Here is a 25,661-nt window from a genome sequence, read left to right on the forward strand (position 1 = left end):
GTGTCCGAGCTCTGTGTAATGTAAGGTGAGCAAAAGTGTTGGGTGGGACTTCCAGGCCTGGCTCATAAAACCCTCTCAAGTGCCATCTCCTTTCCCTTTTCCCATGAGCTGGCTGAATGATGAGGGCCCCTAAGACCCAGGAGAGGAGAGATTCACAAGTGGAAGGTACCCAAGACCCTGGATGATCACCTGGAAGCCTACCCTGCCAGAAAAATCCGTTACTGGCTAGTGACAGGCATGATAATTAAAGCATTATTATGTTAAGCCCCTGAGATTTAGGGATTGCTTTTTATAGCAGCTAGCCTTGCTTACTTTATTAATACTGGATTGGTTTATGTCATGGCTAGGGTGATGGCCTTGTTTGATGATAATGATCCTGCTCTCTATGTAAGGTTGTCTTGACTCTGGTCCTGGCCTCTGCCTGTTAGTTTTTCTGCAGCAAAATGTAGAGTTTGCACCAAAACCTTTAAGATCAGTTAGGATTTTTTGGTTGTCAGAAACTCTGACAAACTTAAGCCAAAGGAATTTGTTGTGAGGACACAGGTGACTCACGGAATAAAAGATGCTGTTAGAGAACCAGAGAGGGCAAGAATTAGGGAAGATCCAGGAATCCAGGAAGCAAGAGGTACTTAAACATCTTGTCATGGGCTGCCTTTGAGATTTATAAGTATTTTCTATTCTTGCCTTTTGGTTAAATTTTGTTATGAAAAAAATTTTGTGTCTTAACACAACTACCTTTTCTTGGCTCATGTTTTTGTAGGTGGAAAATTTGGTCTGGACTAAGCTGAACTTTTCTACAGATCTGAGATAGACCAAGCCAGGCTCACTCATGCATCTGCCATCCCTGCCAGGTCAGTGATGGCTGGTCCATCTAAGACGGCCCAACTGGATGGTTTGTTTCTGCTTCATGTGGTCTCTCAGCTTCTATCAAATGAGCAAGGGCTTGTTAACACAGCAAGTGGGCAGGGATCCAAGAGGGGTGTAGAAATGTGCAAGGTCTCATGAGGCCCATGCTCAGAACCTTCACAGTGTCACTTCTGCTATATTCTATTGGCAAAAGCAAGTTACAAGGCCAGCCCAGATTTAAAGAGTGGGAGATAGCCTCCACCTCTTGAGGAGAGGAGCTGCCAGATTCATATGGCAAAGTGGAATAGATATGGGGCAGTTGTGGAGAAGAATGATGGCCATTTTTGCAATTCATCAAACCTCGCTTGGATCATATGTTCACTCCTTGAGTAGGGGAGGGCTGGCCAATTTCATACTCCTCCTAAGAGTGAGCCAAATATGGGAGAATTTAGTTCCCAAAAAGAAATAGAATGAAGGGGGAGATGTTCTGAGTCAGATAGATAGATCTGATTTGGAAACCTACCATCATTATCTAAATGTGTGACCTCAGCAAAACACAGAACTCTTAGGGCTACTTTCTCATCTCCATGGTGGGTTTAGTAACATTTTCTGATGAGGTTGTGAGAATTAGAGATTATAAAAGGAAGGGACACATACCATGTTATAAGTGGCATCCACTAACTTCTCACGTTTTCATCTTGAATTGACACAAGGAAATGAAGCGAGATGTGCCTGTTCTAGTTTTTCCTTCTGATTCTTCTGAAAATTAGGCAGGATAAGTTTTACACTAAGGCTCAACCTACTTTTGCTTTCCAGCATTTAGAAGCATTAGTCACCAAGATCTGTCTTTACCATTCTCAGGAATTAGGTTTGCTCCAGGGCTGTTTCAGTGGCCCATTGTATCCATAAGCTTTATCCTTCCTTATTGGTTGCGGGGCAGGGCTGTCATTCTGACTGACTGGAGCCCATGGAGCACTGGTTGTTAAATATTGTGAATATCCCCTTGGCTGTATCTAAGGAACACCCCACAACCTTAACAGAATTGTTCTTTTTTTCCCTGGGAAATACTGTGGCTTTATGGAAACTGAGGTAGCATTTATCTCAAAGGTGTTTGACAAATGTGTGTTGAATGAACATTGAGAGTGAATGAATAGGTAAATGAATGATTTTCTGTAATGTCTTAATTTCCTGGTGACAGCTTAAAAAAAAAAAAAAGAAATGTCTTAATTAAGTGCAGACAATAATCTGTGTTGGAAAGCTGCTAGAAGAGATATTTCAGGGATGGAATTGCAGATGTAAACTATAACAAAATTGCATGTTTGCTTTATTTCTCTTTCTTCAGCCTGTTTATCTTTTCAGTCTCAACTAGCTCTTGAAATAAATAATACCGGGGTTCGCCATCTGGAGTGGAAAGCTGAATTTTATTAATTTGTTCTAAAACTAGCTGTTTTGAACTTTGGGGATTACGTGCAGGGAGTGTATCTCTTTGTTTTTAAGACTGAGATTTGGTGTACAGGTTGATGGTGGTTTTGCCAGTGGAATCCCAACGTGCATTAGGAATATAGGTTGGAATTAAAGTGGCATAACTGAGATACTACACTAATGACCACCATGACCTCTACCCACACCCCTGCTATCGCACCATGCACCCCCATGCTTTTTGAGTGTTAAAAGTGAATTTTTCACCCTCTTTACCATATTTTTCTACACTAGAGGGCTCTGGGTAATTGTAGCCAGTTTTTTCCAATTTGTGCTATGTTCTCTGCCATCCACTTGGAATTTTAAAGATGACAGGAAGAGGACAGAGAATGATTAGCAAAGGCCCTTTGAAGCAGCTGAGGTTTCATCATGACATAGCAGATTCTGTGTGCATAAAAAGATCCCACTTGGAATACCCGAATAATACACTGCTGGATTTTCATGGGGAGACCTCTAAGGCATTTATAACTGGGAAGGGGCACAAAGGTAGAGTGACTGTATCAACTGTAATACTAGTTTGTCTGAGACATTCAAGTCTACATCTTTTGTCCTATTATCTATCCAGGTCAGCATCTATCCAAGATATTTCCCCTTAAGTGAAAAATTATTATCAGTATTTGTGTTAGAAAAATCTGGGATAGACTTGGAAGACCTCTGCATGGTACTTTCACTTCTCCCATGGCCTTGCCTAAAAGTGAGTGAGATGCACATGGAATAAACAGAGTTTTCATTTCAACAAGTGGTCAAATCTGAAAAGAAACAGAGATGACCCATTTTTCTCTTCCTAACTCTTTCCAGATGCATCAAAATCAACATATTCCTTTCAAAGGCAGCATGCATTGTGTAGTCAGGCAGGAGTAGCTACTGTTGGGCAACTTTTTCTGAATATGGAGGTGGGAGAGGAACTCAAGGCTCTACTCCTATTGGACATTCAGTTTCCAGCCAGTTGTGCCATGGTCCTTGTGAGGCAGGCTGTCTGATGTTCACAAGGCGTGCTTCAAAGATATTAGTTAAGATGATTCCGTTAATGGGTTGATTGGTTTTTTTCCTCACCTAGTTCATGGAATTTAAGTAAAAGTTTTAGAAGTTCATTCTGACAAACAATATTTTTGTAAATGAGTGTCATGCCCAAAATCAGTTGGGACTCTTTAAATCAAAGTATTCAATGGATGAAGTGTCAAGAAGTCAGCAGTTGAAACTCTTAGGGAGGTGCAATTGTTGACAACAAAGCTTGCAGACAGGAAGATAATCAAATTTATTTCTACACGCTAAACATGTTAAACAGTAAAATCTCAAATGGCATGTACAATTTCCATTTCAAAGTCTATAATTATGCGATGGAAAAACTCAAGTTGTGTTAAGAATCTGTTGATAGAGCTCCTATTTTTAACTGAATAAAGTTGTATTCCATATACTGAAATAAAATAAAATTGAGAAGGTCTGTGATTCTGTAACATCTGTGTTTAACGAAACATTCAAAAGTATGATAACATTTTTTGATAAGTTTTGCTTGTAACATATTTGCCTAATATAAGTACTCTGAGGAGAGACAAAAAGTCAGTATATGTATAAATATTTTGAGGCTGAAATATTTTTATATTTTAGTAAAGAATAATAGTATTGTAATGGCCTTTGCTATGGATTGAGTTGTGTGTTCCCCAGATTCATAATTTGAAGGCCTACCTTACAATGTGACTGTATTAAGAGATAGAACTTTTCGGTGGTAATGAAAATGAAATAAGATCGTAAGAGTGGACCCAATAGAATAGAGCTTTCTCTTCCTCTCTCCCTTTGGGCACAGCAAGAAGTGGCTGTCTATAAGCCAGAAAGAGAACCCTCATGAGAAACTGAATCCGCTGGCATCTTGATCTTGAACTTCTTAGCCTCTAGAATGATAAGAAATAAATTTCTATTGTTTACTCAGTCTGTGGTATTTTGTTACAGAAGCTTGAGCTGACTTGTACAATATTCATTTAGCAAAACTTACTGTGAAGTTGGTTGGTATCACAGCCAATATCAAGGGATATTTTTTTCTTTAAAACAATAAAGAAATTCACATACTTTGATCATGTGATTTTATAAAGATTTCAGCATTTTATAAAAATAAGAAAAATAATAAGATAATATTGAAGACATATTAAAATACCAGTAATATGGTATGAGACCCATGTGGCTAAAAAGAACTCCAGTTAACATATATAAATATATACCAAGAAAAACTGTTTTGTTTATGTTATTTTTAATGTTCAGATATTGTATTTAAAAGAATTTTAGTATATATGGATATATTATATGTTGATTAAAAATATTATTTTTCAAAAATAGTTTTAGCCAGAGCTATTTTATAGTTCTACCAACAAATTAAAATCAACACATTAATTAATTTTTCAAAATTTTAAGGTATCATTTATATTTATTGATCACTTTTAACAACTTCGTTTCTCTCTTAAAATTGTTCTAGGTTGGACTATAGATTACATGAGCACCTTTTGCAAGGATGAAATACTGTTTGGGTAAGACATTTTCATTGAAGCTTGTAGCTGTTTGTTAACCCTTAGTTAATTTAAATCAGGTTGATAGATGTAAAGTGAGCTCCTTCTACCTACCTGAAGCAGAAACAGTGCTAGGTGATACTCAAATCTCTGGGCACCCAAGAATACTCAAATTCTCTTGAAATAGGTGGCAATGTGAAAATAACAGCATTCTAGCCAAGGTAACACATTTTACATCCAGGACTGGCCCCTAAAGCATTTTGTATGATCCTTCAATATTCTGTGTTTCCTTTCCTACTGGCTGGATGGGAATAATTCAGCAGGGGATTTGGAGGCCCTAAAAGGCAGAATAGCCAATGGTCAGGTGATCCCAGGTTCCTGCATGAGTGAAGGCAGGCCCTTCCTTTAGACCCACATTGAACTATAACATGAGCAGTAAGTAACTCTACTTTGTGTTAAGCCACTATGACGTGGGGCTGTTTGTTACAACTGCAAGGACTGCTGTCCTTGATTAATGCACCTCACAGTGTTCTCCCAGGCTTAGTTTCTATGCTTGATTGAATCTCTTCCTGCTCATCTCCTATGTGACTTGGTGACACTTTGGTTGAAAGATTTCCAAGGACTAAGAATATGTTTATTATCAAACCAACTGATTATGAAAATAATTTGTATCTTTGAGTTATATGAAGGAGTGGGTATACATTTGTGCTTTGGGCCAATTTTATGTCTTTACAATAAAAATACATTAAGCAAGTAATATTAATAATTAATAATACCATATAACAATCTGTAAAGCATATATTGATATGTAAAACACTGTGCTAAGTACAAATATATAAGCACAATCCTCATAGCAATGCTTTGAGGTAAATGCTTGATTAACTCCATTTTACAGATGGGGACACTAAGGCTTAAAGAGCTTAAATAACTTACTAAAAGTTACATATGTGGAAATGGTGGAATGGAGATTGGAGTGAAAGTGTGCTAGACTCCAAAACCCGGGCTCTTAATCATTTTATTAACCATAATAGAGACATTAATTCTCATTCCTTCGACCTCTTAAGTCTCGCCATGATTCATGATGATAATTATGAGTGATGACTGACATTTCCGCATACTCAGTCACTACTGCTCTGTGCTCTATGCTTTATGTGAGATAGCTTATTACAGGTCTTCACAATCATCATATGAAACAGGCGTATTACTGTCTTTTATAAGTATATCTAGTGTATCTACTAGTTACAGTAAATACTCCATAAAAATAAATCAATCTCCAGCTTACAGAAGAGAAAGCTATAATTTAGAGACTAAATCACTGACCGTAGCACCTGTGGGAATGTTCTTTCAAAGAAAGTGCCTTGGGCATCATACGTCTTTCCATTTCAGTTTGCGCAGATTGCAACTCTTCAAAAGAAAAAAAATGGGAAAGGGGGAAGGTAGCATGGCATCCCTAAGTTAAAGAGGAAGGAATTTACATTTCCTAAGCTGAGTGTTCCACTAAGAGTTCTGTCTCCCAACTTGTCACCTCCAACAAATATACACACACCCCTTTATATTACTTTATTACTTTTGTGAATCAACAGAGAACCCAATTTTGCTAAAATCAAGGTGGCATAATTTAGCTTCCTGAGACTGGTCATAGTCAGCTTTCTTACTAACTTTGAGCAGGGAGGGAAAAAGCAGCAGACACAAGGAACTGAGAGGCTCTAGCTACATAGTCTGGCTCAGGCTTCTCTACCACAAAAAATGATGGGAAAAAGAAAAAGAAGCAGAAAAACAAAACCCGAGACAGAAGGTAGGAGGAGATACCAGAGCAGCTCCAGCTTTCAGCAAGCCGGCTCTGTTCCACTTCCTTTTGATTGTCCAGGAAAGCTAAGAAAAGTAAAAACAAGGCTGTGACTCTGTGAAAGCGGCCCCGTGGAAACGTTATGTTAAACAATTGGCCTGTGGGTCAATTGTGAAGGGCGCTAATGTGCGAGACCCCGATAAAGAGATTTGCACGAATGGCCACAAAGCATTTCATATTTAAATATGGATCCAAGTTTGTTCTGCACAACAGTATAAATATAACTAAGGTGGGGTGGAGAAGGAGATCTGGAAATCAGCCGATTTGAAGGAAGCCAACACAAACACTCCAACAAATGCAACATTTCGCACAGCCTTTGTGCTCGTTGCTTGTTGTTGGCATGAACTCATAAAAACAGAAAAAGGCCATGAAGTGTAATGGTTGAGATATTGCATGCCCTGGTGGTAATGAAATACACTGTTTATCTGAAAACAACCTTCTGGTCAGTGTGCATTGGATTTCTTGAAGGTGATGGTCTATTTTATTTTGTTTCTTGATGGTAGTAAAAGTCTAGAAAACTGTACAATATTTCACAAGGGGCTTAATTTATTTTATGTGGCTATCTCATCATGAGATAAGTAAGAGGAACAAAAGTCCCCAATCTTGAAGGCTTTTTTGTAACTAGGTATTTAACATAAGGGAATATATTTTAGCCTGTTTAGCAAATTCATACTGCATGAAAGGGTATTCCATAATAGACTAAGCAGGCCATATAAAATTAGTCAAGTTGGATGTGGTGCCTGAAAATATTTGGCAGAATTCCCTGGAAAGCCACATGTGAACATTTTTAATATATATTAGGAGGCAGAAAACAATAATTATCTTCTATTGAAGTTCCCAAGTGAGAGAAATGTATTTGTACAGTCCTTTCAAAGAAAACCCTCTGTATTGCCAAATTGTTGTGTTTGGGATGGTGGCCTTTCTGCTGTGGCTTGTGGCTTGCTTCTCATAGGAAAAGCAGACATTACACTGCTATTTCATGAGACTGCTACCTTGAGCAAGGTGTTTTTGCCAAGGGCTTTGGAACATTGGCTGATAAATTTCCAGAACAAATACTTTTGAAGCCTATGGGCATGATACCATGGAGAGTTTGGGCATAAAAACTACCTTGAGTGACTATTTCTCTACTCTATTTCTAACCTGGGTTCTTGGTTTGGGATAAATTGCGCCTCTTCTTTCTTTGTTTTTGAGATGGAGTTTCGCTCCTTACCCAGGCTTGAGTGCAATGGCACTATCTCGGCTCACCGCAACCTCCGTCTCCTGGGTTCAGGCAATTCTCCTGCCTCAGCCTCCTGAGTAGCTGTGATTACAGGCACACGTCACCATGCCCAGCTAATTTTTTGTATTTTTAGTAGAGACGGGGTTTCATCATGTTGTCTAGGATAGTCTCGATCTGTTGACCTCGTGATCCACCTGCCTCGGCCTCCCAAAGTGCTGGGATTACAGGCTTGAGCCACCGCGCCCGGCCACCTCTCCTTTATTTACTTCTTTCTCTGGAGAGGGTCACCTTTCACTCAGGGCACTCATATGTGTCTAAAACATTGTATTTTTTTTCTTTTTTGAGACGGAGTTTCATTCTTGTTACCCAGGCTGGAGTGCAATGGCACAATCTCGGCTCACCGCAACCTCCGTCTCCTGGGTTCAGGCAATTCTCCTGCCTCAGCCTCCTGAGTAGTTGGGATTACAGGCACACGCCACCATGCCCAGCTAATTTTTTTGTATTTTTAGTAGAGACGGGGTTTCACCATGTTGACCAAGATGTGTTCAATGTCTTGACCTTGTGATCACCCTCCTCGGCCTCCCAAAGTGCTGGGATTACAGGCTTGAGCCACCGCGCCCGGCCCTGCATTTTTTTTAGACCAGCCTGTGTTTTAGTGTGGGTTGCCAAAAACACAGATCCTGATAATAATTCAGTGTAAGTAGATTATTTGGGAGTGAATCCCAGGAAGCATATTGAGGGAGTGGGAAAAGTGAGAGAGCAAATAGAGAAAGCCAATAAAGGGTTGCAAAGAAACAGTCTGACTCTTCAGGGATTAGTCCTGCTGGACCCCTCTGGGCCACTGTGCGAAACAGCTGAAAATTATCCATTGTGGGGTAGAGCAGCTCAGGCATTTGGCCACCAACTCTGGTCCCTCTTGTGTAGAGGGCTGCTTCTAAGTTGTTAACCTTCTAGCTAAGACTTTCTAGCCTGCCTAGGTTGATAGACCATCCTCCCACAGCCTGAGATCAGCATTGGGCAGAGTGACACAGGGATAAATAATAAATCTGAATGGGAACTCCTTGCAGGCTCTCTTGGCCACGTGAATTTTGGTAGAAACCTGGGGTGTCAGATATAACCACCATCTCTGACAGTTAAGAAAGGCTCCTGGTCAAGGACAAAGCCCTTGTTTTTGATAAGCACCCAATATCTTTTCCTTTTTAAATTTTCCTTCATGTAACTCTTCTTAGTATTTTGGAATAACTAGGTAACTATAGCCTTTAATATCCTTAATTTCTGAAATAAGTAGTAATTATAGAATTTATCATTGACTGAGTGTTCATCCTATGTCAAATGCATTGACTTATTTAATTTCTTACAGCAACCCTATGATATAGGCATTATTATCTGGGATTTGCCCATCAGAAAACAGGCTCATGGAGGTTTCATTTCCCAAAGGACAGGGTCAGGATTTGAACCCAGGTTCATCTGAATTCAAAGTCCAAGACTTAACTGTGAAAACTCTTGTTGCCATCACCAAATTTGGATAAGATATATCTTCTAGCTAGATACAGGAGCTTTTGGGAGGGTTTGATGACTGATCTGGTAGCCAGCCTCCAGGATGGTCTTTAGTGGTCCTAACCTCCTGATACTCCAACTGTTGTACAATCCTCTTACAGTACAGGGCTGGCATGATCAATAGAATACTGTAGAAGCAACAATGTATGATTTCTGAGGAAGCATGGTAGCCTTTTGGTTTGTTCATGCTGAAGAAGCCAGCTGCCATGTCAAGAGGATGCTCAAGCAGCCCTGTGGAAAGGCCCCTATGGTAAGGATGTAAGGACTCCTGCCAGCCCCAGCACTAACCTGCCAGCAGTGCAGCAAGTTACCTTGGAAGTAACTCCTTCAGCTCCCAGCCAAATCTTTAGATGACTGTATTTCAAGGTAACATCTACAAAACATTGCTGAGAGAAATTAAGAAAGATCTAAACAAATGGTAACATGTACCACATTTATGGTTTCAGAAGACTCAGTAATATAAAGCATCTATTAATATATTCCCTAAATTGTTGTATTTTAATCAGAATAATACCAGGCTTTTTACAAGAAATTTAAAAACTAATTTAAATGGAAAAGCAAAAAACCTAGAATAGCCAAAATAATCTTGACAAAGAATAAAATTGTAGGACTTTCCCTATTGATTTCAAAATTTATTCTGAAGCTGCATTAAGTGACATTGTAGTATTGTTGTTAAGGCAGGCATATCAATCAATTGAACAAAATAGGAAGTCTAGAAATGGGCCCATGCATATATGGTCAATTGCTTTTTTACAAAGTGATTACACAATTCACTGGAGAAAGACTACATCTTACAACAAATCCTTCTGGAACAACAGAATATCTTCATAGAAAAACTGGACATTAGATCTCATCTCATTACATATATAACAACTAGTTCAAATTGGATTCTAGACCTAAACATAAAAGTTAAAAATGTAAAACTAAACATATAAGCTAAAAATATAAAACTTCCACAAGAGCTATGGGAGAAAATCTTCACAACATTGGGCTGGGCTAAGATTTCTTAGACACAACTCAGAAGCACTAATTTTAAAAGAAAAGACTGATTACATGCATTCGATCATAACTAAAACCTCTGCTTTTCAAAATATATTATTAAGAAAATGCATTGTATACATGCCCTAAGAGAAAATGTTTGCAATAATATGTCTGATGAAGAACTTTTATCAAAATATATAAGTAACCCTTAAATTCAATAATAATATGACAGACAACCCAATACAAAAATAGACACTTCTAAAAAGAGGATATAGGAGTGGTTAATGTTATGGACTAAATATCTGTGTCCTTCAAAAATTTATATGTTGAACCCTTAACCCCCAGTGACTATATTTGGAGATGGGGGTCTTAGGAGGTAATTAGGATTAGGGAGGTCATGAGGGCAGGGCCTTGGTTTGATGGGACAAACCCTTATAACAGGAGGCATTAGAGAGTGCTCTCTCCTTCTCTCCCTCCCTCCCTCTCTCTTTCTCTCTCTCTTTTTACTATGTGAAGACACAGCAAGAGGGTAGCCAATGCAAGCCAGGAAGAAACCTTCACCAGATCCCAACCTTGCTGATCTAAACATTCAGCCTCCAGAACTGTAAAAAGACAAAATTCTGTTGTTTAAGCCATCCAGTCTATGGTATTTTGCTATGGCTGCCCAAGCTGAGTGAGATAGTTAGTAAGCCCATGAAAAGATGATCAATGTTATTAGTCATGAAGGAAATACAAATTAAAAACATAACAAGGTATCAATATACACACATCAGAATAATAAATTTAAAATATTGACAATACCAAGTTTCAACATGGATCTGGAGCAACTGGATGTCTCATATATTGTTGGTATGAGTGCAAAATTGTGCACCTCTTTAGGAAAACAGTTTAACAGTGTATTATAAAATTTAATTATCCATTTAACCCATTATTCAGCAATTCTTCTCCTGGATATTTCCCCAAGATAAATTAACACTTATGCTCACAGAAAAGATTTATATACTCACAATGAAATAGAAAGAATGAAATCATGTCTTTTTCAGCAATGTGGATGAAACCGGAGGTCATTATTTTAAGTGAAACAAGTCAAAAACAAGTATCACATGTTCTCACTTATAAGTGGGAGCTAAAATATGTGTACACATGGACATAGAAGGTAGAATGATACACAATGGAGACTTGAAAGGGTGAGGGGATGGAGGGGATTGGATGATGGGAAATTAACTTAGTAGGTATAATGTGTGCTATCTGTGTGATGAATACCCTAAAAGCCCAGACTTGACCACTATGTAATCTGTGTATGTAAAAACTTGCCTTTATGTGTGGTGGCTCACACCTGTAATCCCAGCACTTTGGCTGAGATGGGTGATCACCTGAGGTCAGGAGTTCGAGATCAGCCTGGCCAACACGATGAAACCCCATCTCTACTAAAAATACAAAACCAAAAAAGCCAGGCATGGTGGTGGATGCCTGTAATCTCAGCTACTCAGGAGGCAGAGGCAGGACAATTGCCTGAACCTGGAAGGTGGAGGTTGAGGTGAGCCGAGATTGTGCAACTGCACTCCAGCCTGGGCAACAAAAGCAAAACTCCATCTCAAAGAAAAAAAAAGAAATTGCCCTTGTATTCCATAAATTTGAACAAACTAAAACAATTTGTTCACATTGATGGCAGCTTTATTTGTAATAGTCAAGCACGGAAAGCAAACCAGAAGAATGGATAAAGAAATTTCCTCTGGATGGGGGAATACAACTCAGAAATCAAAAGAGGAACTTCTGATACATGCAGTTACACAGATAGATCAGTCAGACATTATACTAGGGAAGAAAATAGCATATGCTGTAGACTCCATTTAATTGAAATTCTAGTACATGCAAAATTAATCAACAGTGATTGAAGTCAGATCCCGTTTTTCCTGGAGCCAAAAGGAGGCTGACCACAAAGGGACATGAGAGAACTTTCTGGAATGATGGAAATATTTTGTATCTTGATTGAGTTAAGCTGTTACACAGGTGTGCATATTTATCAAAAATTTAAAATGTGCATTTGATTGTATGTCATTTGCACTCCAATAAGTTGGATGAAAAGCTACCAATGAGAATGATTGGATCATGAATGTTTGTTACAGTATCCTAGTATTTTTCTGTATTTTTAAAAGAATAGGTTTTCCATTAAAAGGTGACTGCCTGGAGAATTCTGGGTTTACTGACAGGTTTATCTCTCACCCTCATATTCCATCTTCCTTTTTGTTGCTTACAAAGTACTCATCTTGAATTTGGATGTATGAGATTGCTTGAAAGAGAGACTTTAAAACAATCATTTGGAGCTCATTCATTTTTGGTTACATAGTGATTTTTGGCTTGTGGAGTTCATAGATTTCTATTGTTGTAAGCTGTCTCAGAAGTTTTTCCAAAATGCATCTAAGAATGCAGGATATTTGTATATGAGTGAGGCTTGGGATTTTTTTTCTTTTTCTCCTTAAGAAAGGATTTTTGAAATGTCTAATTAAGTCCTGGAATGAATTCTTGCTAATGCCAAGCCCATGGGAACCCAGGTTTTCTTTCCTCAAAGATAAAACAGTGGCCCTTCTTCATTCTGCATTCATCATTGTTTTTTTTTTGTTGTTGTTGTTGTTGTTTTTGAGATGGAGTTTCGCTCTTGTTGCCCAGGCTAAAGTGCAGTGTCGTGATCTCAGCTCACTGCAATCTCCCCCTTCCGGGTTCAAGGGATTCTCTTGCCTCTGCCTCCTGAGTAGCTGAGATTACAGGCATCCACCACCATGCCTGCATTTTTTTGTTTTGTATTTTTAGTAGAGATGGGGTTTTATCATGTTGGCCAGGCTGGCCAAGCTGGTCTTGAACTCCTGAACTCAGATGATCCACCTGCCTTAGCCTCTCAAAGGGCTGGGATTACAGGTGAGAGCTTCTGCACCCAGCCTTATCACTCCTAAACTCCCAGGTGAACCACTTTTTATTTCTTGATACAAAAGTCTTTGACACCTAGTGAGAAGGTCAAACCTTTCTGGGTCAAATCTTCAATGAAAGTCAGAAAACTTCAATCATCTCATTCATTTTATGGTAGCTGGAAGTAGAAATTGTTTTTTCTAGACAGGAACCTTGCCTGTCTTATTCATTGTGGTATCCCTAGCACCTAGAACCACGTTTAAAAAACATACATTTTACAGATGAGGAAATAGATGCTCAGAGAGATTTAAATGAGTAGCCAAAGTCACACAGCTCATGACCCAATAATTCTACTTCTGAATATACATACAAAATAATTAAGAATAGGGTCTCAGAGAGATATGTGTACACTTATGTTCAAAGCAGCATTATTCACAACAGCCAAAATGTGGAAGCAACCTAAATGCCCATCAACAGATGAATGGATTAACAAAACATAGTGTATGAAAAGAATGGAATATTATGCAGCCTTAAAAAGGAAAAAAATTCTGACATATGCTACAACATGGATAAAACTTGAGGACAGCATGCTAAGTGAAATAAGCCAGTCACAAAAGGTCAAATACTACATGCTTCTACTTATATGAGAAGCCTATAGTAGTCAAACTCATGGAAACAGAAAGTAGAATTGTGGTTGCCCAGTGCTGGCGAGAGGAAAATGGGGGGTTGTTTAATGGATATAGAGTTTTAATTTTGCAGATAAAAAGAGTGCTAGAGATGGATGGTGGTGATGGTTGCACAAAAATGTGAATGTAATTAATACCACTGAACTGTACACTTAAAAATCATTAAGATGGTAAATTTTGTGTTATATGTATTTTTCTGTAATTTCAAAAAGTCACACAGATAGCACATGATAGAGCGATGGAGGCTGCTATGGTTTGAATGTTTGTGACCCTCCAAAATTAAATGTTGAAACCAATCATCAGTGTGATAGTATTAGGAGGTGAGACTTCTCTGAAGTGATTAGGTCACGAGGGCAGAGCTCTCACGAATGGGATTAACGCCCTCTTTTTCCCTTCTACTGAGTGAGGACACAGCAAGAAAGCGCCATCAATGAGTCAGAAAGTGGGTCTTTATCAGGTAACAAAATCTGCTGGTGCCTTGATCTTGGACTTCCCAGTCTTCAGAAGTCTGAGAAATCCATTTCTGTTGTTTATAAGCTACCCAGTTTATGGTATTTCCTTGCAGTAGCCTAAACAGACCAAGACAGAACCCAAACTGATGACTTCTGGATTTCAAGATCAAAATTATATATTTTTTTACAGCCACGTACAAGTTTGGATACTGTGAGGCAGGTTTCTCCCTAGCTTACTTTTTATAGAGGAAGATCATGAATTTGATTTCTTAATACCATGACTTCAAAGATTTTGGGACAGCTCTGCCACTCATGAAAAGAAGCCTCTTAATTTGCCTGATGTTTCACTAAGTTAGTGATTCTCAATCCCAGCAGCATATTGGGATCACCAGAGAAGATTTAAAAAATGCTGATGCCTAGGTTCTGCCTCTCCCAGCCCCAGGCATTTTGATGTAATCTAACCCCGGTGTGAACTGGGTATTAGGATTCTTAAAAGCCCCATGCCCAAATGCAGCCAAAAATGACTTCTCTATTAGGAGACAGATGTCTGGATTCCTGATGGTTAGTACAGGATACCCCTGTGCAACAGAACTCCAAACATTTCTCAGATCACAAGCACTAAGCCAAATTGTGGTCACTATAGAAGAAAATTTACCAGCTCCTTTCCCAAACTTTTGAGAGGGAGGAGGAGTTAACATAACATGTGTTAACATAACATGTCTTTAAAGCAGGAACCTTGGAGTTTGGCTGCTGGGAATGTAATTCTGACTGCATCACCTGCTATTCCTGTGACTTCAGCCTAATTGCTTAACCTCTCTGAATCCCCAAATGGACATGATATGGTTTCTTGCCCACAGAATTACTTGAGAAAACAATGAGATAATTCCCCTAAAGCACAATATCCAACAAAGGCTGAAAACAGTTTGACTACTTATTATGAAGAACATGTATTCTTGATGTCTGGTGTTTTTTTTTCACTTTGTCATGATGAGACAAATTTCTCTTACATGATATTTAGGTCTACTCTGCATGGCATGTACTGCCCTGTGTTTCTAAAGGTCAAGGGGAGGGGAGGGGAGGATATAGGGGAGAGATTGGTAAAGAAATGTGTGTGTGTGTGTGTGTGTGTGTGTGTGTGTGAGTGTGAAAATGGAGAAAATAGAGCAAGAGAGAATGGTCAGATTACCAAAGGCATTTACTAAAAGATGGCAACTGGAGAAAATTTTATGACCTCTGAATTTGACACCAAATAGAAATGGAAGCTTCAAGAAGAGACCAGGAAGCAAAGATTTGAAGCATCCTTAGAAGGCAGAGGACTGCCATCCAGGGATGGAAAGAGCCTTGGCAAAAGAGACAGAAGAAGAAAGAATGAGCCTTGGAATCAACCAGGAGGAAAGAGAGTTCAGAGAAAGACTGTGAAGGCCAACACTGCAAAGATTTGTTTTTATGCTGCTACATAAAACATAATGAAAAGTTAAACTTCGAAGAAAAGCATGTTCTGAATCATTTCTGCAAAGAAAAAAGCCATCTTAGAACTGTACGTAGGAGCTAAAGCAAATGGAGGCTGCGTGATGATGAATCCAAATTCACCACATCTTCTTCCAGACTTGAGGTCTGCCTGGGCCCCTGTGCCTATCACTCTCTCCAACCCATGTCCAATGTCATACCCCTTGCAGTGGAGCGGAAAGACCGCCTTGACCCAGTTGCAGAGAGCTTAGAGGCGGGAGGCATCTGCCCAAGGGAATTAGCTCAGATTCTCTGATAATGGTGCAGCTGGAGGCCTGGCAGAGGTCCATGAGGGTCACCATCAAGGGCTTTCATTCTGCTGAAGGACCCACCTTGGGTGGGTGCTGGGAATGTTTATAACTCATTCCCAATTGTGTTAATTCCATGTGCTGACTAATTATGTTGAGACTTAGTCAGAGGGAAGGCTTTTGGCTGTTCCCTTCTGTGCACAAACTATGAGCCTCCACTCTGACTAGTTGGGAGAGTTAGCCCTTTTCTCCATCATCAGGCAGGTTTACAAATCTCTGCTGTAAGACTGGCCACCCCTCTGTCCAGCCTTCCACTCCCTCCAAGTTCTTTGTTGCCCTTGCTAGAATGAGCCTGAGTGTACAGTCTGCAGAAATCTCCAGGGATTCTTCCATTCTCTTCTATCCCTCCTCAGCATGCCATCCCACACATAAGTCAGAAAGGGAGTTTAGGCCCCTTAATGTTCACTTTCCATCCTATCCAACAACTCTGTAGCTCCCAATAAGATTAGCTCAGAGAAAAGAAAATCTCCAAGGAGTTCCCACAAGCCAAGGGTTGGGCCCCCTCCCTGGTGCCACTGGGTTGCCTAGTCTTTTTTTTTTGAATGTGTGTGTGTGTGTGTGTGTGTGTGTTGAATATGACAGTGACAGTTCAGGCTTGAAAGCCAGTACATTTGGAAATATAAACTAGATGAAAACAAGCTATAATGAAAGTGAAAAAAAAGATATCAGTTTACTGCTGATTGAAAATCAGGACCAGATGAGATTGGGAGGCTCGGGGCATTTAATTTCCTAGAGGAGGTCAGTTCTTGGAGAAAACCAGGCCCAGCCTACATTGGCTTCCTATCAGCAATATTGTGTTAATTTATTTGTGCCCTTCCCTAGTTTGTAGAGGAAAACAATGAGACAGCTTGTTTTCAGTCTTTTCAGCCTTTTTATATCATGGTGTGTTTCATTTCATTTCATTCTCTTTGGAAAGGTGGGTGGATAGAAAAGAACATCAGTGTGACCATTAACCTGAGAGTCCAGTTTGTGTCCTAAAAAGCATGGCATAGCTGAGAGGGAAGGAGAGGTGTGAGGAAACAGGAAGGATGCTCAATGGGAGGAGAAAGGAGGAGACATATTTGCTGCTCTGACTAGGAGTGTAAACACACAATCATTAAGGCAAAAGAGAGTAGGAGCAGGGAGCAGTGCCACTCCTAGTGTGATGCAGGTACCAGCGGCATCAGCATCACTGTGAGCTTGTTCAAAATGCAAAATCTCAGTCCTCATGTTAGTCACTCTGAAATGGAGTCTCTGTGATTGCCTTGCTCAGAGGTTGTGCACAAACAAGCCAAAGACTGTGTTTGTTTTTAAAATCATTCTTCTTCTTATAAACAATAACCATTTATTTAGCTACTCATGTAAGAAAAGCATTGCACCGGAAGTTAAATGTACACATTAATGTATTGTAGTCTTTATGATTCCGGGGCTTACAATATGATAGAAGTGTCAGGATTTTCACGTAAAGAGACAAGTAGTAACCCCAGAGTTTGCGTCTATTAAGAGGCAAAAGAGCAAGTCACATCCTCACTGAAAGGATAGCTTGTTTCAAATTCTAGCAAATTCACCTGTAAGCACTTCTCTATGTATCTCTAGTGGACAAGGACTTTCCTTATCTTTTAATTTGCATTGTTTATTTTGCTGATCTATATTTAAGGTGTACAACGTGATGTTTTGATCCACATATCCTAGTGAGATGATGACTGTAGTCAAGGGAATTAACGACCCCATTACCTCACAGCTACCTTTTTATTTTTGCTCTAAAAAATATAACATAAAATCTACCTTCTTAGCAAGTTTTCAATGTATAAGAAAATATTAACTATAGTCCTCAAGGTCAAAGAAATTTTGGTATGTTTATGCAATGGAATATTATTAGACCTTAAAAAAGAATATCCTGCCATTTGTAACAACATGGATGAAGCTGGCAGACATTATTTATATGTTCTTTTTTAACATCTTTGCAAAACCACTATCACATAACACAACTAGAAGTCGTTCTTTAGCATCATCAAATATGCAATTGGCGTTGTTTTCCTTGATTGTCTCAAAAATGTCTTTTACAATTGACTTTCCAATCAGAATCCAAATAAAGTCCATATATCTTTAATTTTCTACATAGCCATTTACTATTTTTATTACTTAATTTGTTAGTTTGTCAATCATCTCTATGAACCCTTTAAAGCCCCATGAAAATGGAAGTTACATGAGTGCTATGCAGGCTCTGTCACTTTTGTACATCAGAGCCTTCCAGCACCCTGTGTAGCACACTTACTAGATCCTCGATAATTATCTACTGAAAGAATAAATAATGAATGAAAGGACAAATATGTTTATATATCACTTGTATATATTTAAAACTTCCCTTTCAGGCCTCATAATGCATAGGACTCATGACTTGATTCTTTCCTTCTTGCTCAAGAGAAAAAGAAAAAAATGTGAAAACTGAGCTAAAAGTTATGAAATTATCTTGAAGAAGTTCTCAGAAGACTATGCTAACTAGTAATGTGTTCTAACAGGATTGAATAATAAATATACAAAGGCAACCTCTTTTTTAGGTGAATTAACAAAGGTTAAATCTGCTTTTTCAGAGTAATTTACCCAAGTAAAAGCAGACTAAAAATGTGTCTACTTTTCAAATCTATAATTCTATCAGCACCTATCAAAAGAATTTCAGATTAATTTGAGCGGGACTTCAATTTAATTCATATAAAATTATGTAACGGGAATATTTTTCTCCATTGTCACAAATATTACAGGAGTTACAATTCAATCTTTAAATGAATTACTGCCTGAAATAGCAGGTAGTTGAAAAGCCAGTCTGTAGGGATATGAGAAAGTGTCCATAAAATCTCAAGGTTTTATATCCCACCATCATTCCAGAAATATTATGCTTGCATTTTATTTTTTTGTACATTCAAGAAAATCTCACAGAATTCTTATGAGACTGAGTGACTCAAAACCTCTTTCCTTCAGGCTTATACAAAATTTGCACAGGTGATCTAAAAATGCAAATTTTGATTCATAGGACAAGTAGAATCCTTCAGATCTTGTAGTTGGCTTGAGTGCTAGTTTATGCTTATAGTATTAAGGGATAACGGGAGAAATACCAGATGTAGGTGATGGGGGAAGGAAGGCAGCAAACCACCTTGCCATGTGTGTACCTATGCAACAATCCTGCATGATGTGCACATGTACCCCAGAACCTAAAGTATAATTAAAAAAAAAGAAGATGAAGAAACAGAGACAAAAGTGTGAAAAGACAATTTATTTGATCCTTAGGACAAAACTTGGAAAAAACTCAGTTTCTACCCTCTTAATTCAAACAGCTATTAAGAGACGAATGACTTATATAATATAGTATTAAAATATCTATGCACAAACACACACTTTTTCATTATTTTACCCATATTATGCATGTGGCCTCTGCACATAAAATATAAAAGAACGTCAGAAATACTGAAGTTGCCAAGATCACACAGAGAATGCTATTTTAGATGATCTAAAAAATGTTAATGATCACACACATAGATCTGAGAGATGCAGAGGCACACAGCTGTAGCCTTAGAACCCAGCTTTATTTACCATCTGTCTGTTAGCACCATGAATCTTGGCTGAGAGAGCTGCTCTGCAGATCTGAGAATTCTGTCTTCTTTTTCAAGCATCCTGGACTGGGTTTTTCAGAGGATTAATGGAACCTAGGAGAAATAATGTTTCCCTGCTCCCAAACTTAGGGCAAAACAAGGGCAAGTTATTAACTTGAAGGCAGGATATTAACTTAGTTATGGGGCTCTTCATATGCTTTTGCCTGTAGCTCTGTGGTAGACTAGACATTTAGTCACTTACCTTCTGTTAGGGAAGTCACTTAAAGTAGATGCTAAAGGAATCTCACGTCCAAATAGGGTCATTGCTGAATTTGCTGGGAGAAAAAAAGACTGTATTTTTGCTGGCTAATGCGGCATTTCTACATGTTCATTAAGCTGTTAAAAAATGTGAAATGATGACTCATTGCGAACGTCTCCCAACCCCTTCCCTGCTCCAATATGCCTGTGGGTTGAAGGAATGTATACTGACTTGAGTTAAAGAAGAAACTTGTGGTTCCCATTATAGTCTGTAAACATCGATTGCTGAAAGCCTCAAGTGTGCTATCATCTCCTGCCACACACATGCTTTATATACAGTTCATCTTAGAAAACAGATTGGGAGAGCACTGTGTTTACAACTCCAGAGTAACCCAACTAATGGGGGGCTGGCCTGCCTGGGGGTCTCCAGACCATCACTGTTAACAGCGGAGGTCCCCTCTGATGTCTTTTAAGCCAAAGCATCGAGAGAGAAGCCAGGGACAAGTCTCGTTAACGAAAGATCTTCCTGGTGCCCTCCATGGTTCTTTGCTGCTTCACTGTCAACAAAAGATTTTAAAAAATCTTTGCTTTTCTTTTAGGTTGTATCCTAAGTTCTTATTCTTGAAGTGACTGAAAAGTTAGTTTATCTCTTATTTCCAAGGCCACTGGCAATGCTGTCATTTCTGATTAATAATTAGTTTATGGCTGAGTAGTATTCCATGGTCAAGTGATGGTTACATTGAAAGCCCAGATTTCAGCACTACGAAATATAGCCATGTAACAAAATTGCATTTGTACCCCCTAGATCTATTTTTTTAAAGTTTAATTTAATTACGAAGTGGCAGCAGAGTGCAAACCATTCAGGGAATTATTCTGTTAGTGCCTGATGGATTTAAAGAATACCAAGATAAAGATGGCAGAGGGTATCCTGAGATTTGCACAACACCCTGACCAGATTTGGTAAGAAGAGCTAAATGGGTAAGTTTCTTCTGGAAGGAGAAATCATGGATGTGGTATGGGTAGAAAAAGTACAAGATGCAGCATCAGAGGATTTCAGTGTGCCTTCTGGCTTTGATATTCAGTGGCTTTGTGACCTAGGGCACTACTTCTTAGACATTAACATGGGTACATATCACCTGGGGGTAGTTATTAAATGCAGATTCTGACTCAGTTGGTGTGAGTGGGACCTGAGGCTGCCCACAATGGTCATCCTGCACCTGGCTGTGCAAAGCAGAGAATCTGGCAAGGCTCCTGACCCATGTAAGTCTCAGTTTCTTCTTTAATAAAATAGAGTTTAGAATAATGCCAGCCTTCCAGGATTATTGGGACTCATGGCACTGATAAGAGTTCCTGGCATAGGCAATGGCATGGAGAAGACAAGTATCAGATATTGGCTTTGGGATCCCAGAATGTTAATGATTAGTGATGGAAAACATCTGAGGAAGGCCTTAGTTTTAACTCATTTCACAGGTAAAGAAATCAAGCTGGGTGGAAGGGCTCAGTAAGTCACTACAACTGTGCCTGCTTTTTGAGTCTAAATAGAGGTCTGGTGGACAGAAGTGTCTGGTTTGTGTTTATGATGGGTGTGACTTGAGTCTCTGGCACCATCTGACCTATGATTTGATATAAAATGAATCATTGTTGCAAATATTTCACTTCCCTGCTCTTTCTCCACCCCCTTATTTATTTATTTATTTTAATAAACTAAGGCTGTCCTATGACAGGCCGTGCTAATAATATCTTTTATTCCAAACAGAATGGGTGAAGAGTCAGTGATTTCATGCGTGTACGGCTAAAAGTGTTTGCTTTTCCCTGATGTCTCCCTTCCCACCCCTCCTGACTCTGAGCTCTCATGCTCCTTTCCTCAGCTCTTAAGAATGCTAGGCAGGCTAGCTGTTATCCTTAATCAAATAACATGATCAGTAAACGCTATAAAATTACACCTTTCTGCTTTGCAGTAGTGGAGAAGGTACTAATGATGCAATGAAAAGGCTAATTAAAAACTCATAAATCTCATAGTCTTTTGAGTTTGGTGAGTGACTCACAAGTAAGGCTTAATTCCATAGCCAGCTTACTAAGAACTCAATGGTCCTTATTAGGAAGTAGGTCTCACTGTCTGCTTCTCTTTACTGAGACTTGTAATGTAAGGTTGTTGAAAGAACCTCCACATGGCTCAGCTTTGAAGAAGGCCATGCTTCCTAGGTTTCCCAGTTTTTAAAGTCTTATATTTGCTGTAACTCATTGTCAGCTGTCAGAGCCAGTTGTCCATGAGTATGATGCTAATGACACTGGAGGCTACACCTCAGGCATGTGTATAGGACTCCATAGAGAAAGAGAGTTTATTCTCTGACCCAAGGCTGCACTGCTCATGTTGGCCTCATTTCCTTGAACACAAGGAGGTCCAGGAGAGAGAGCAGATGGCTGGCTTGATGGACCCTGAAACCTCTGCTGGGCAGAAAGAAGCCCATGCCCTGGGAAACATGGGTCAGTTACCTCATCTTAGCTTATAAAGGTAGCCCACAAGCAACAGATGAAGGGAAATAGGGAAGTTGTGTGTTCTTCAAGGGGTGGCAGAGGGCGATATATGGGTTTAGGGCAAGCCATAGGATTGAATAATAGAGATGGCTGGGATAATAGGACCCCAAACCTGAGTATGAATAGTAGTATCTTCACTCCCTGGTTATTATTTCAGGAGGGCAATTACTAACTGTACCTGGTCTAAAGACTCACCTGATCAACATATGGATCTTAAAGCACCATCTGAGGACTTCTAGACTCTGAGGGTCCTAAGCATATGATGGTAAGTGATAAAAATGTAGGGAGTCAGTAAGTCTGACTGTAGAGGCCCATTGCTTTGTAGAAACAATGATTAGCAACCAGCAAGGTAGATGTGGAAGATTGCAAAAACAACACCAATTCTTCACCCTTCCTGTTTGTTCTCCTGTCTCTTGAATCTGAGCTGGCTTTACGAGTTGCTTTGGCCAATAGTCTAGTGGAAGCAATAGTGTGACATGTCTCAGCCAAGGACACAAGAAGCCTTGAACACTTACACTTGTTCTCTGAGACTCCTGTGACCATCATGTAAACATCCTGCAGGAGGATGAATCATGGAGGATAGCCATCCCAGTTAAGGCCATCATAGACTATCCGGGCCTCCGTAAGTGAATCCTGTAATAGGGCAGATACATGAGCAAGCCCCATGAAGATCAGTTTAGCCTATCCAAGAGCAGAGGAACCCATATGTTTATAAACTAAATAAATTCTTGGTTTTTCTTTCAACATTTCTTAATGAGAAACTTCAAACATACAGAAAGATTAAAAACATTGTCAAATGAACAGCCATATACCTAATATTTTACTGTTTATTTTTAAATCACATATCCATTCATCTACCACCCATCCTTCTATTCATCCATCAATCCATTTCCCTTTTTAAAATGGTGATTATTGCTTTAAGTTACTAAATTTGGGGATGATTTATTATGCAAGAATTATTTTTGGTAGTAGGTAACTGATACTAAAGACGTAATAAAAGAAGGCTTACTTTGGGAAGTAAGGGAAGATTCCAAGAATAAAGTGGCTGATTTGGGCTTCTTTGCATAACAGTGTTTTCTTACTAAAGGGTACCGATGAGATCTACTCTTCTGGGAAGAAGAATTTGGACCAGAAGTTGTGAAATGGCTCAGGGTTTATCTGTAAGCAGAGGACCCTGACTAGGCTATATTACTTCCCTGTGCTTCATGAATCCCCAGCAGGTAGGAATGCTCAGGACTTTTTGACTGGAAGAGTAGATACTTAGAAAGCAGCAGTTCATGGGGATGAGGGGGAAGAATGGCCCTTATGTATGCACTCATTTCCATGGTTTCAAAGTGATTCACATGGGCATATACTCAGTTTTACATCAAGCTCATGAGGAAAGCATCTTATAGATTTGGAAATCAAATCTCAGAGAGGGTTTTCACCTGCCCAATGTCAGTTTAAGATCGATCTAAGACTCAAACCCAGTCTTGTACATTTGAAGTTCCAATGTTCTTTCTATGCCAGCTCAACTCTCCTTTTTTGTTGTTATGGGGGGGGGGGGGGAAGAAAGGTGGCAAGTGAAATTGAGAATAAGTAAAATGAAAAAAGAGAAAAAAGACATTGGGGATACATGATATGTGACTGATTTATTCTAAACTTGTTCCTACCAAGAAATATTTACCTCAGATCTTTTCAAACGTCTGGCACTGTGCTAGGTTTGTTGACTGGCACCAGTTGTGCAAACTAGCCTTTGTCCTGAGAAACCTGCTGTCCAAGTTGGGGTGAAAAGACGCAGGGCAAATGAATCTGGTATTGGCATCACAAACTCACAGCTCACCTCTGATTTCAGCCCACATGAGGGGGACAGTTCCATGAACTAAAGGCTCAACTTCAGTGGCTAGCTTCTCATTTCAAGGGCATGCTGTGTGGCTTTCTCTTTTCTGTCCCAGGGCTTTCTGCCAAGCCATGGGAGCTTGAGTTCGTTTGGCTTACAAGTACCACTCAAAAGACCTGTAGAATCAATACCCCTAGGGGTGATGCTCAAACAGTGAGGGATGGGAGCCGGTGAGGAGATGCTCCAGCTGCCTGCCTTATACTCAGACAATTCTGGGAGGTATTTCCCTGCTTCTTGGTATACTTCACAGAATTGAGCCTTGGTGTCCATAGCAGCAACCTTGACAATGCATTTTTCTGTTAGCTTTTCCTCCATCCCTATCTCATTCTCTCTGTTCTCTCACTCCTGGTTCCAAGGCCTTTTCCTCAAAAGCCATCTAAGTTCACATCTTGTTTCAGGTTTTGCTTCCCCACAGCTATGATAAAAAAGATGAAACATATACTTACAAATAAAATCATAAATAATATGGGAATATAATATTAAGAGGCAGTATGACATGAAAGACATATATATATATATATACCGTATATAACAGATAATACAGGGATTTAAGAAATAAGAAAATGTTAAAAACATTGGGGTCGCTGGAGTCAAGCCTTTAAGTGAGAATATGATTTCAATACATTGTTAAATGGAATTCTGGGCATGGGAATCTGCGGGAGGGAATTTTTCTGGGATTCTTACAAACCTCTGTTTTTTTATGCTTCACTAAATGTCAGCCATTAACAGTGCTGAAGAATCTAGTGGAAACTTTACTCACCAAGTGCCCACCATAAAATAACGACTTGTTGACTGCTAATGCTATGTGAAACCTAAGTTGTTTTCACTTTTTTCTATCTTTGATTGTGGCATAATTTTATTAGTGTTGACCCCTTATATTTTAGAGATGATCATACAGCTCGATTCCCTGGTAGGATATTTATGAGCACATTCAATGCCAAAATTATTAGTATAAAGTCCTATGGACAAGTGGGAAAGCCAGGGCTGGGTTGTCATAGAACTTGTCACTCAAGGAGAAGTGCAAATGCCATGTGGCTTTAAAATAAAAACCAGATGACAAACAGTATTTGGTGGGTCTTGGTTCTTCTCCAGAAGTCTCAAGAAAAGTGGAGATATTTTTGCCACAGTAAAATTCTAGCATTTGTAGCCAGTT

General features: G+C 39.2%; 1 long non-coding RNA gene across 1 annotated transcript in view; it reads left to right on the plus strand.

Annotated features, from left to right (window-relative positions):
* Nucleotides 1–363: 363 nt before the first annotated feature.
* LOC118153567 (uncharacterized) overlaps nt 364–25,661 on the plus strand; it is a 76,366-nt gene continuing 51,068 nt past the window's right edge. Inside the window, exons 1-3 of the long non-coding RNA XR_013536338.1 lie at nt 364–851; nt 4,787–4,838; nt 22,787–22,894. This is a non-coding gene — a long non-coding RNA (uncharacterized LOC118153567). The remainder of the gene's footprint in view (nt 852–4,786; nt 4,839–22,786; nt 22,895–25,661) is intronic.

This window comes from Callithrix jacchus, chromosome 5 (genome assembly GCF_049354715.1).
Source record: "Callithrix jacchus isolate 240 chromosome 5, calJac240_pri, whole genome shotgun sequence".
Classification (NCBI taxonomy): domain Eukaryota; kingdom Metazoa; phylum Chordata; class Mammalia; order Primates; family Cebidae; genus Callithrix; species Callithrix jacchus.